The sequence below is a fragment of the Capra hircus genome, chromosome 6 (assembly GCF_001704415.2).
Source record: "Capra hircus breed San Clemente chromosome 6, ASM170441v1, whole genome shotgun sequence".
Lineage (NCBI taxonomy): Eukaryota > Metazoa > Chordata > Mammalia > Artiodactyla > Bovidae > Capra > Capra hircus.
In genome coordinates this window covers 56,589,386-56,601,958 of record NC_030813.1, presented here as the reverse complement: position 1 = coordinate 56,601,958, position 12,573 = coordinate 56,589,386, and positions in this window count along the sequence as shown.

The following is a 12,573-nucleotide window of genomic DNA, read 5'->3' as shown; positions in this document are numbered from 1 at the left end:
GCTAAAGAATTGATGCTTTTGGTGTTGAAGAAGGCTCTTAAGAGTCTCTTGGACTGCAAGGAGATCCAACTAGTCCATCCTAAAGGAAATCAGTCCTGAATATGCTTTGGAAGGATTGATGTTGAAGCTGAAAGAATGATACTTTGGCCACCTGATGGCAAAGAACTGACTCATTTGAAAAGACCCTGATGCTGGGAAAGATTGAAGGCAGGAGGAGAAGGGGATGATGGAGGAAGAGATGGTTGGATGGCATCACCGATTCGACAGACATGAGTTTGAGTAAGCCTCAGGAGTTGGTGACGCACAGGGAAGCCTGGCATGCTGTAGTCCATGGGGTTGCAAAAAGTCAGACAAGACTAAGTGACTGAACTGAATTGATGCTTTCTTTATCCACCCATCAATGGACTCTGAGGTCATTTCCTTTTCTTGGCTAATATAAATAATGGTGCAATGGGCATGAAGATGCATATACCTTTTTGAGTTAATGTTTTTATTTTCTTTGAGTAAATACCCAGAGGAGGACTTGCTGCCACATACAGTGGTTCTATTTTTAGTGTTTTTGAGGAACTGCCATACTGTTTTCCATAGTGGCTGCACCAATTTATATTTCCACCAACAGTGCACAAGGTTCCCTTTTCTCTACAACCTCACTCATAGTTTTTTTTTTTTCCTTTTCTTTTAGATAATAACCATTCAAACAGGTGTGAAGTGATATCTCACTGTGGTTTTGATTTGCATATCCCTGAGGATTAGCGATGTTGAACCTTCTTCTATGAACTTGTTGACTTTGTATGTGTCTTCTTTGATAAAATGTCTGTTCAATCTGTCTACCCATTTGGATTGTCTCTTCTTTGCTATTGATTTGTATGAGTTCTTTCAATATTTAAATATTAACTCATTGTCAAATATATGATTTGCAAATATTTTTCCCATTAAGTAAGTTGCCTTTCCATTTTGTTGTTGTTGTGGTTTGGGTTTTATTTTTATTTATTTATTTATTTTTGGTGTGCACAAGTTAGTTTGTACTCCCATTTGCTGCTGTTTGCTCCTGTTGTTTTTGCTTTTGGAGTCAAATCCAAGAAATCATCACTAAACTAATATCAAGGAGATTACTGCCTGTGTTTTTTCTAGGAGTTTTATAGTTTCAGGTCTTACATTTAAGTCTTATCTATTTTGAGTTAAGCTTTGTGAATAGTGTGAGAGTTGTTCAGTTTCACTTTTTATATGTAGCTATCCAGTTTTTCCAATACCACTTACTAAAGAGACTGTCCTTTCCCCATTATATATTCTTGGCCCTTTTATCATAAGTTAATTGACTATATATGTGCAAATTTATTTCTTGACTCTCTTCTGTTCTGTTGAACAATGTCTGGTTTTATGCCAATACTATTCAGTTTTGATTACTGTAGTTTTGTAATATAGTTTGAAATCAGGTAGAAAGATGCCTGCAACTTTATTCTTCTTTCTTAAGATTGCTTTGGCTGTTTGAGTCTTCTGTTGTTCCATATAAATGTTGGTATTGTTCTACTTCTGTGAAAAATGCAATTGGAATTTTGATAGAGACTGCACCAAATCTATAGTTTGTTTAGGGTTTATGAACTTATTAACTATTACTTTTTCAAATATCTTTACATTTATTTGTGTTTTGCCCAATGTCTTTATCAGTGTCTTATAGTTTTCAGTGTAAAAGTCTTTCATTTCCTTTGGTAAGGTTATTTGTAACTGTTTTTATTATTTTTAGTGCAATTATAAATGAGATTGCTATTCATTTTTCTGATAGGCTTGTATTAGTGTGAAGATATGCCACAGATTTCTGTAAGTTGATTTTTATATCCTAGAACTTTACTGACTTTGTATTAGTTCTAACAGTTTTTCGTAAATCTAGGATTTTCTATAGGTACAGTCAATTGCAAATAGTGACAGCTTTACTTCTTTTCTGATGTGGATATTTTTTTCTTTTTCTTAATTGATTTGGCTAGAATTTTTGATACTATGTTGGTTAAAAGTGGTGACAGCAGACATCCTATCTGTTTCTAATCTGATTTCAGCTTTTTTTCCACTGAGTGCAATATTAGCTGTGTGTGTGATTTATAGCCTTTACTACATTGGGGTACATTGATATACATGCCCACTTTATTGAGAGATTTTGATATAAAAGGATGATAAATTTTGTCAAATGTTTCTTCTTTATGTATTGTGATTATCACATGATATTTATCCTTTCTTTGGTTAATGCAGTGTTTTGCATTGATTGGTTTGCGGATATTGAGCCATCTTGGCATCCTTGGAATAAATCCCACTTGATCATGGTATATGACTTTTTAATGTGTTGAATTCTGGCTCCCTAAATCTGGATGTCTGTTTCCTTCCCAAGATAGGGATGTTTCAACCATTATTTCTTCAAATACATTTTCTGCTCTTTTTCTCTTTTCCTTCTGGATTCCCTTAATGTGAATGTTGGTATGCTTGATGTGAACTCATAAATCTCTAAGCTATCTTCACTTTTTGTTTTTTTTTTTTTGGCTCAGATTGAATGAGTTCCACTACCCTGTTTTTTAGTTCACTGATTTCTCTCTATTTAGTCTGATTTTAAATACCTCTATTGTATTTTTCAGTTCAGTTTTTGTATTCTTCAGCTCTGAGAATTCTACTTGGTAGCTTCTTATATTTTTCTATATTTTTGTTGAAATTCTCACTGTGTTCATCCTTCTCCATGTTCACTGAGCATCTCATTGACTCATTCTTTTTAAACTCTTTATAAGGTAAATTGCTGATCTAACTTTATTAAGAATTTTCCTTCAGGTTTATCATATTATTTGCTTGAACGTATTCCTTTGTTTCCTCATTTTGCTTGACTCTATGTATGGTTCTGTCTATTAGTTGAAACAGCCATCTCTTCCAATCTGGAAGGAGTAGACTCATGTAGGAGATGAATCTTGGTGTTTAACCTTAGCCCAGCTCTTGGTCATCTCTCAAAACTCTGACTGTCCAAGCAACCTATTTTGAATACCTCCCAACAGTTGAGGATATATCAAGACCTGTCAGTATTCCAAAGGGGAGGATCTCAGTCAGCTCCTACATGTAGGCTGATTGAAAGCCAGACCCTCAAGCAGCAGCTTTTAAAATATTCAGATTTATAAGTCCTGTGGGACCACAATATAAGCCTTGCTGGCCACCAGAGCTAGGCCATCTGTCCTGGGTATTAGTCTCAAAAGTTAAGGCTCCAGACAATTGTTTAAACTCCTTTCTGGGAGATGCTGGTGAGCTGTAGTAAGGCAGAAAGAGAGCACAAAGATGGCTCCTGCCTTCCCAGACTGCTGGAAAGACCATGCACTGAGCCCTTAGATGTGTTTAATTAGAATCCTTCCCCCACAGGCAGCTCCTATGATGACAGTCTTACAGGCCTATTGCACAGAAAGACTGAGCTCCTGAGTCTGTTGCCTCTTGCTATGCCCTGAGGGTGATAGTTGTTTAAGAAGTCTTTCTGCATTGGTTACAATCCTGTGGGACCCATGAGTGCAAGCTTCATTGGACACCAGTGTCAGGAAATGTAGAGGTGTCCCCTCACAGCAGCTGTAAAAGTTGGGATGTCAGACAAATTTATAAGCTCCTCTCTTCAAGACAGCAGCAAGTGGCAGTGAGGCAGAGGGAGGAAGCAGAGATGGTGTCCACTGGCCTCTGTTCCTTGAAAACACTTCTAGATGTTTTCAAGATGTGTCTCTCTAGATGTGTGCCAAGCCAGAAGTCTGCCCCTGAGTCCAAAACTTTTGGATAAGCCAACAGATCTCTTTCTCAGCAATGCTAGGCTGTCTTCCAGTCAGCTATCTGCGCAATGTCCTGGGGATGGTAGTATATCAAGAACTCTCTCTCTGAGTCTTACAGTTCTGTGAAACCTAGGAATTCAAGACTTTTCTGCCTTCAGAGTCAAATGATCAAGGAGTGACCCTAGATGGCAACTGCAAAAGCCAGGTCACCAGATGCAAATCCTAGGGCCCCAGCAGTTGAATGTAAAAAAAAAAAAAAAATCCTTTGGGAGACAGTGGCTTGCTGGAGCATGGCAGAGGGAGAGAATGAAGCTGGTGCCTGTCATTTGGAGGCTAAAGATGGCAGTAGGTGAGGGGAAAAATGTTAAGTTTTTTGTTTCTTTTTTAAAGTCACTGGCTTTTGCTAACCAGTCTCCATTTCTAGACAGTATTCCAGAAGGTCCCTTTAAGATTAGGAAATTAATCTCTTTTCCATAAAGTCTTGGTACTTTTCAAATGACTGCTTCTGTGCATACCCTGGGGTGAGTGAGTCCTTGCATGAGCCCTTTGAAAACCTTGTTTCAGTCTATTACAGGCCTTTGGGTCTTGTGGACAAACCCTGTTAATTTTCAAGGCCAGATATGTTAGGGGCTTGTCTCTTGGGTGCATGTCTTAAAAGCTGGGGTGCCTGATGTAGATTATAAACCTTTCACTCCTCAGAGAGATGTTCTAGGTTTGTGAGTTTTCTTCTTATTGTGGTCATCACACCAGGAATGGAATTTATGGCAAGATTATGTATTAGCTTCTCCTATCCATTTTCAAGTGACCTTATTCTCATTTGTCTGATGTGAAGGAGTTGCTCAGCTAGTTTTCAGATTTTTTTCCAGAGGAAGTTGTTTCATATGGGTTTGGTGTCTCCCCAGGAGGAAGTGAGTTCCGGCTCTTCCTACATTGCTATCTTGAACTACTTCCAAAATTTTTTTCCTAAATAAAAGTTGTTAGTGATTTGAACAAAGTAAATGTTATTTTGACCAAGTATTTCTAACAGTTCTTGAGACAGATATTAATGGGAAAATAAGTGGGTCTAAATCCATGATTCTGCTGCTTGTGAGTTTGGTAAGCCCTAAATAAAGACATTTTCTTTCAAAAAAGATTGTATTATAACCCAGAACAGGAGGCTTACTTTATAGCTTGGCTTTTAAGTATTATATAATTTATCTGGTTTACTTGGCATGTAGGGAGTCATTGAAAAGTACCCAAAGCACTTTGGAAGTCAAAAAGACATCTTCTAACCTTCATGATTTTTAAACTCTCAGCTATGTGGCTTTCCCACCTGTCAGTTCTGATAGAATAGTGGCCCTGACTTAGTATATCTTTCTGTTAGTTTGCATCTTTCTGTTCAAATTCTTTCTCTAAGTTGTTTCAAGTCTGCATTTACCATTAAACCAGGAGAGATTTCTATCCTTATGGATTTCTGTCTTAACTACTCCAGCTTCTTTAGTTCTGGTGGTTTATGGGGTAACATATTTATGAACACTGTTACTAGCTGCTGTGTCTTGTGGGATGATGATGACGAAATAACTCACAATTTTTTTCCCATAGCTGGACACCAACAACAGGTACTTTTTTTTTTTGCTATTCACCCTAAATGTGAATCCTAAGCAGAATTTGTAATGTGAAGTGAAGTTGCTTATGAAAGTCTTCTACATGCTGCTCTTTGGATAGAACCTAATACACCAGGATTAATCATTAGACTTCCAGATCTCTACCCCAATTATGAAAACTGTCACCTTGGCATGCCTTTCCCTAGAAAGTTTCCTGTGAGTCAGAATTTCTGCTCTCTTCATTTCTACCAAAATTTACTTGATGAGTTTTCAGAGTTCTCAAGCCCACCTTAAGGTTGCCAATTCTCTGGAAGTATTCACAGGATTCCATAGCAGATTATGTCCATGGCTAAGATTTAGTACAGAAAAAAGAGAGTAAGAACAGCAAGAAGCTAAACACTAGGTAGAGTTCAGAAAGGCACAGGTTTTTCAAGTCCTCTCCCATTTGGGGTCTTTGTATAGGATGTGCTTTTCTCTGTCTGTAAATTATGGATATATTAGGAAAACTCTCCTGAGGGAATGATTTATAGAGAGCTAGTTATATAGGCAAGCTATGACAAACATAGATGCATTTTAAAAAGAAAGGACATCACTTTGCTGACAAAGGTCCATAATAGTCTAAGCTATAGTCTTTCTAGTAGTTGTAAGCATGCGAGAGTTGGAAGCTAAGGAAGATTGAGCACTGAAGAACTGGTACTTCTGAATTTGAGAGTACAGGACAGCTAGGAAAACAAACCAGTCAATCCTAAAGGAAATCAGCCCTGAATATCCATTGGAAGGACTGATGCTGAACTCTAATACTTTGGCCACCTGATATGAAGAACCAACTCATTGGAAAAGACCTGGTTGGATAGCATCATTGACTCAATGGACATGAGTTTGAGCAAACTCTTGGAGATAGTGAAGGACTGGGAAGCCTGGCATTCTGCAGTCCATGGGGTCGCAAAGAGTCGGACACAACTTAGTAACTGAACAAGTCACGTAGGAATATCCTGTTACACAACCAGTCATGATAACAAAATTAAAGATGTCAACAATGAAACCTGGCAACCCTTGTCAGTCTTGTACAAAAGAATCTTAACAAGTTCCTGTCACATGGTCTGTTGCCCCCAGGTGTATACAACACCACTCTCAATTATCAACATAATGAGTCTTCGTAGGGCCAAGTTCCCAGGGGTTGTCCAAAGGTCAGTTGTGGCTCCAGAATCCCTTGGGGAAATGCAAGGAGTAAGCACCCAGTCCTGCTGTGCTGACCCTCCTCACAGTGCTCTCTTTGGAAGCAAGTGTTGTTTTCAAAAGATCTGGCAAACAAATTCATAATATGACAGTTATTATTAAACACATTTGATAAAACTGGTTATTTTTACAGAAAAAGTTTACATGCACATGGAAACACATGCATATGCGCAAAACTTGGAATAAGCTCTTAGGATTCAAGTGGGAAAAATCTATTTGGGAGATGATCCTAGGAAATGAAGGCAGAGAAGTGCGGAGGTAAGAGAGCTAAAGGCAGGAAGCCAATAGATGGTGCCTGATCAAGTCAGTTATCAGCATCAGTTCAGTTCAGTAGAGTCGTGTCTGCTCTTTGCTACCCCATGAATCGCAGCACGCCAGGCCTCCCTGTCCATCATCTCCCGGAGTTCACCCAAACTCACATCTCAAGCATCCAGCCATCTCCCTCTGTTGTCCAATCCCTCCAAGCATCAAAGTCTTTTCCAATGAGTCAACTCTTCAGAGGGGCTGATCATACCCAGGGCTGATCCTCTTTAGAATGGACTGGTTGGATCGCCTTGTGGTCCAAAGGGATTCTCAAGAGTCTTCTCTACACCACAGTTCAAAAGCATCAATTCTTCGGCACTCAGCTTTCTTCACAGTCCAATTCTCACATCCATATATGACCACAGGAAAAACCATAGCCTTGCCTAGACGGACCTTTGTTGGCAAAGGTAATGTCTCTGGCTTTTCAATATGCTATCTAAGGTTGGTCATAACTTTTCTTCCAAGGAGTAAGCGTCTTTTTAATTTAATGGCTGCAATCACCATTTGCAGTGATTTTGGAGCCCCCCAAAATTAAGTCTGACACTGTTTCCACTGTTTCCCCATCTATTTGCCATGAAGTGATGGGACCGGATGCCATGATCTTAATTTTCTGAATGTTATCACCATGGTCACTTGGAAATCATTCCTGGTGGGGAAATCTGGAGATGGTATGCTACCTTCCTTGAGTTATCCCAACCAGAAACAGAGGAATGGAAATATTTATTCACCAATCCCCTTCCACTATTTGTCAAGGGCTACTACTTCTAGGGTTTTTAACTTCACTGAACTTCTGGCTTGTTCTGTGTACAAGTCAAATGTGCACAGACAGCTAAAAGCAAACCTCAGATAAAGTTCCCAGTTTCAAGTAAAGCAAACTGAGGTGTGTGTGGAAATGAATCCTGAGATGATATGAGCAGTGCGGAACTTTAAATGTCTGCTGTATGCCCATACACACAAAACATTTTAATGTGCATGATATCAGATGGTTTATGTTGTTGTGAATCACAACCACAGATCCCTGGACATTAGAGATTAAATATTCTAAAGGTGTGGCCAAACGTGATTGCACTTAAAATTAAAGCTTTAAGAAAAAACACATGTTTGCTATCAGTGAGTAGGTTATTAGTGGTGGACTATCATACATCAAATTTGAAAATCAGGGAATCCCTTAGGAACAAATGAAACTGCCTACTACCCTTTGCATCATATATTGTAAGCTACTGTGTTTACAGGAAATTATGTGAAATCAGCCATGTCTCCTTTTCGTCTCCTTGGTAAGAGTGTCTTCAGTTTAAAGATAGCTGTTCACAGGCAGCACTATTTGTTTCAGCTCCTAACTGAAAATGATCCCAATGATCATAAATAGTAGAAGAGATAGATACATAATTGTATATTTACACTGTGACATATAGTATTATTGAGAGAGTCCATTCTGCAATTAAATAGAATAATATGAAATTTCAAATGTGACTTTTGAGTTAAGATATAGTACATTTTATTCCACTTATATAAAAGTAAATGAAACAATAATAACGTATCACTGGAGAGCAAGGTAGTGCTTATGCTAAGGGCAGTGACTAAACATAGATATGACAGTGACTGTTGAGGTACTGGTAATACTATTTCTTGATCTGGGTGTTTATAAAAATGTATCAAGCTGCATATTTATCATTTTTTTCACTTTTCTTTTTGCATATTACACTTCAATAAAAACACTTTAAACAATAAGCCAAGGAGTTAGACTTTGTTCAGATACTAACTCTAGAAAGACTTGGCACAGACTGCATTTTAGGAAATAAAGAAGTTTAATGAGAATTTTGAAATTTAGAACTCAATAGGAAACATTGTGGGCATAAATATGTTGGAATTTCCCACTGCTGCTGCTGCTGCTACTGCTAAGTCGCTTCAGTCGTGTCCGACTCTGTGTGACCTCATAGACGGCAGCCCACCAGGCTCCCCCATCCCTGGGATTGTCCAGGCAAGAACACTGGAGTGGGTTGCCATTTCTTTCTCCAATGCATGAAAGTGAAAAGTGAAAGTGAAGTCGCTCAGTCGTGTCCGACTCTTAGCGACCCCATGGACAGCAGCCTACTAGGGTCCTCTGTCTATGGGAATTTTTAGGCAAGAGTACTGGAGTGGGGTGCCACTGCCTTCCCCGGGGTTTCCCACTACCCTATCTTAATTACCACCTTGGCTTGGCTCCGTGTGAACGACGAGAAAAAGGGGGATGAGTTGATTCTTCATTTTCTCTCCTAGTTTACCTACTTCTCCTTATCTTTACCACCATTTTTACTCGTCAAAGAAAATAGTGTGGAACCAGCAGTGAGATGCAAATTCATGTGTGTACATGGACGTTCTGAAGGATAGAATTTGTGGCTGATATGTGATTCTACACATTTTATAATGAATTAACATGCAATTGGGTACCAAATACTTCAGGAATGACCAAGTTCTACAGTGTGCTCCCATTCAGTTTAAAATGAGATGTACAGGAGCCATGTGGCTTGATGATTAGCTGTGTGTACTCGAACCCACTGCCTGAATATGTCTCAGCTCAGTGATCCTTGAATTATCATTTCTCCATCTATAGAGTCAGATTAATTATAGTATTTCAGTGTTGTTGTGATGATTAAATGAAGTAAAGCCTATGGAGTCCATATACAATTTCAGGGTAAATGTTCAATAAATATAACTTTTATTATTTTTCAATACTGGTGGTACTTAGTAAAAACAATATTGAATATGGAGCCAGCAGTTTAGGGCTTCCTTTTTGGTCCATTACTTTCTAGCAGTGTGAAACTGTATTTAACTACATGTACTCTCACGTTATTCTTCTGCAAAATGCTGAAAATATACCTAAATGAGATAAAGTATGTGAAAGAATGTAGCTCAAACATGGTCACTTGGTAGGTCTTTATTTTATATTATAAATGCAAGTTTAACTTGATTAATGAGGAATTTAATCAGTATTACTTCTGTGAACAAATATTTTTATTGCATAATATAAATTTTAAAGAACTATTCAGATTAATTTTGACTATTTTATTCTGTATGTTTGAACAGGGGCAGGGGGGAAACTTACTTCATTGATATGAACAGGTAAGATAAGAATGTCAGTTATACCTAAGGAGCATGTCCTCTGAAAATATGAGTCATAGTAATGAAAATGCTATAAAAATCTAAAGAATTATGGTTAAGATACATTTTCTTTGTCACACAGCAAGGTCAAAATAAGGTTCTAAAAGTACAGTAAAAAGTATATGCTAGAGATTTCAGAGGTTCTGCTGTTGTTGTAATTGCACTTTCAAGGTTTTAGTTAGAATGACACTAGCATGTTTTTGTCTATCTAGACCATCTACCTCTGGCCAACACTCTGGCCATGTGTGTCAATATTTAGAAGAAAGCAAGGGGTTTCTTGCAGGAGTGCTCGCCTTGGCTTGAGAGAGAGTGTCAAAAAGAATGAGTCACTCTCAGGATTGATTCCAGAAAATCTTTTGCCAAGCTGCATTTGCTAATGCAGTCATCTAAATCCCAGTGTCCACAGTGTCAACACAAGTCAAATTTGTCCTTGTCATTGCATGGTCAAAAGTCTCTCTTAAAAGATAGGAGAAAATTAATTAGACTACAGATTCATCCATAAAATGAAAGGAAAGGCTGCCTGGGCAAAGGGATCTGGAAAGGAAGACTCATTTTTATTAGGAAACTCTTCACGTTTAGCTCAGGTAGCACATATTTATGTTGAAGAGATAACAGTTTGTTATTATTTCCAATATTGCAGTTAGCCAAGGAACAAATAATATGAATATTTCATCATTATTGATTATATTTATATTTACTTTATGGTAACATCTCCAAATTTGGTGATCTTAAAAAGTTTTTAAGTAAAACAAAAGTTGAGCCATTTAGACTCTGGAAGATCTCAAAAAATAAATAAAATAGTTGCTGACTAAAGTCCATAGAAAACTAAACCAGGAAATGATTGTCTTACTTTTATTTTAATCATCGTAATGGAAATATGTTATACATTTTAAAATGGTTGGCCATTGAAAGTACATAACTTTTATATGCTTTTGCTATCTTACAGCAAGAAGAAAGTTTTTTAGAATACCTAACCTGAAGCCTTTTTTCAAACCTAAGAACTATTTCACCCTTATTCCTGACTGTTGAGCACTATGACGATAAAATGTCATAAAAATACATTTTGTAAAAGTGAGACTAGAGTAACTAAAAAGTTTCCAGCCACTTTACTAATGGGGAAAATAGCCCTTGAGTTTGGACACTGTAGAAGCTGGACATCTGAAGACACAATTAGCATTAACTCCCACTGGGAAAATAATAAAGGTTGTGACATAATATACTGGAGAGAATATTAGATTTGACTTATGGAAAGTATTTTGCATTTCTTTAATTCATGACATATAAAAAGAACAAGAGAAATTGGGTGTCACATGCTTCATAGGTATCATTCCCCTAAATGGGTCATAGAAAAGTGATGAGTGTGTTTTTTCTATAGTAATAAGTGCTAAATATGAGTGCTGTAATTAGAAAAATAAGAAAAATTTAATATCTTTTGTGCCAAAAGTGTTTTGAGAAAGTGATGATTAAATCACATAATAAATTCTATGTGTCAGGGACAAAGAAAAATAAATAGATCTTTACTTACAAAAATACTTAACACTCCTCACCTCACCAGCAGGGCCCTCAGAATTACACGTGATAAAGAATAAAGATCACAAAAGAATATTGGCAGAATAGAGTCAGCTTGATGAATGCAAAATGGTTCTGTGGACACATCAAAAAGATATTTTAAAAACTTTGCTTTGAGAAACAAATTAAATCTGTATAATTTGATGTTCTTTATTTCCCTGTTACTACACTTAACTTTCCATTCTTTCTTTATAGCCAAGTCTTTGCAAATAAAGCATTTAGTTTTTATTTACTTAATAAAGGCTCAGTAAGCAAGTTGAGCATTAAGTCTTTCTTGAAAGAACTGTTTGGCAAGAAAAAAGGACAATGTTCTAAAATGAATGAATAATTCATATAGGATGGAGAAATTGTGGATGGAATAAAGTTAAATAAAAGTGTTGAAAACTTATTTCATTTATAATTTCTTAGAATCTGCTATGCTCTAAGAACTTTATAAGGCACAGAGGAAAATACAAATAAAATAGGAGAGAGAGTTTACTGTCAATGACTTTTGAACATCATTGGGAAGACAAACTAGTATTATACAACTTGTTTTCATGAAGAGCAGATTTAGTATTGTCATGATTAATTAATCATATTTTTATCTTCAACAATCTAAGATTACAGCTGAAGTTAAATTGGTGAACAGTTGTGAACCTGGGTGTCCTTTTGGTTGCTACCACTGTATCAGAAGGAACCCACTACCACGGCAGCCACACCACTTACTAAATAGGTACCTAAATTGTCAGACACTGTTTTAATTCTTTTATGTTCATTAGCCTGTTTAATTCATGAAACGACCCAATTGTGCTGTGGTAGTTAGAACCATTATGTTTATTTTCACAAATAAGAAAGTCAGGAAATAGAGGTATTAAAGTACCTGTTCCAAGGTTCTGAGTGTAAGCAGCCTACTGCCTGAAGGACAAAGGCTGAAGTTTGTCAAGTTCCCACAGTAGTGAAAACTAGTTATTTTGAAGACAAATGAGAATGGAAACAAAACC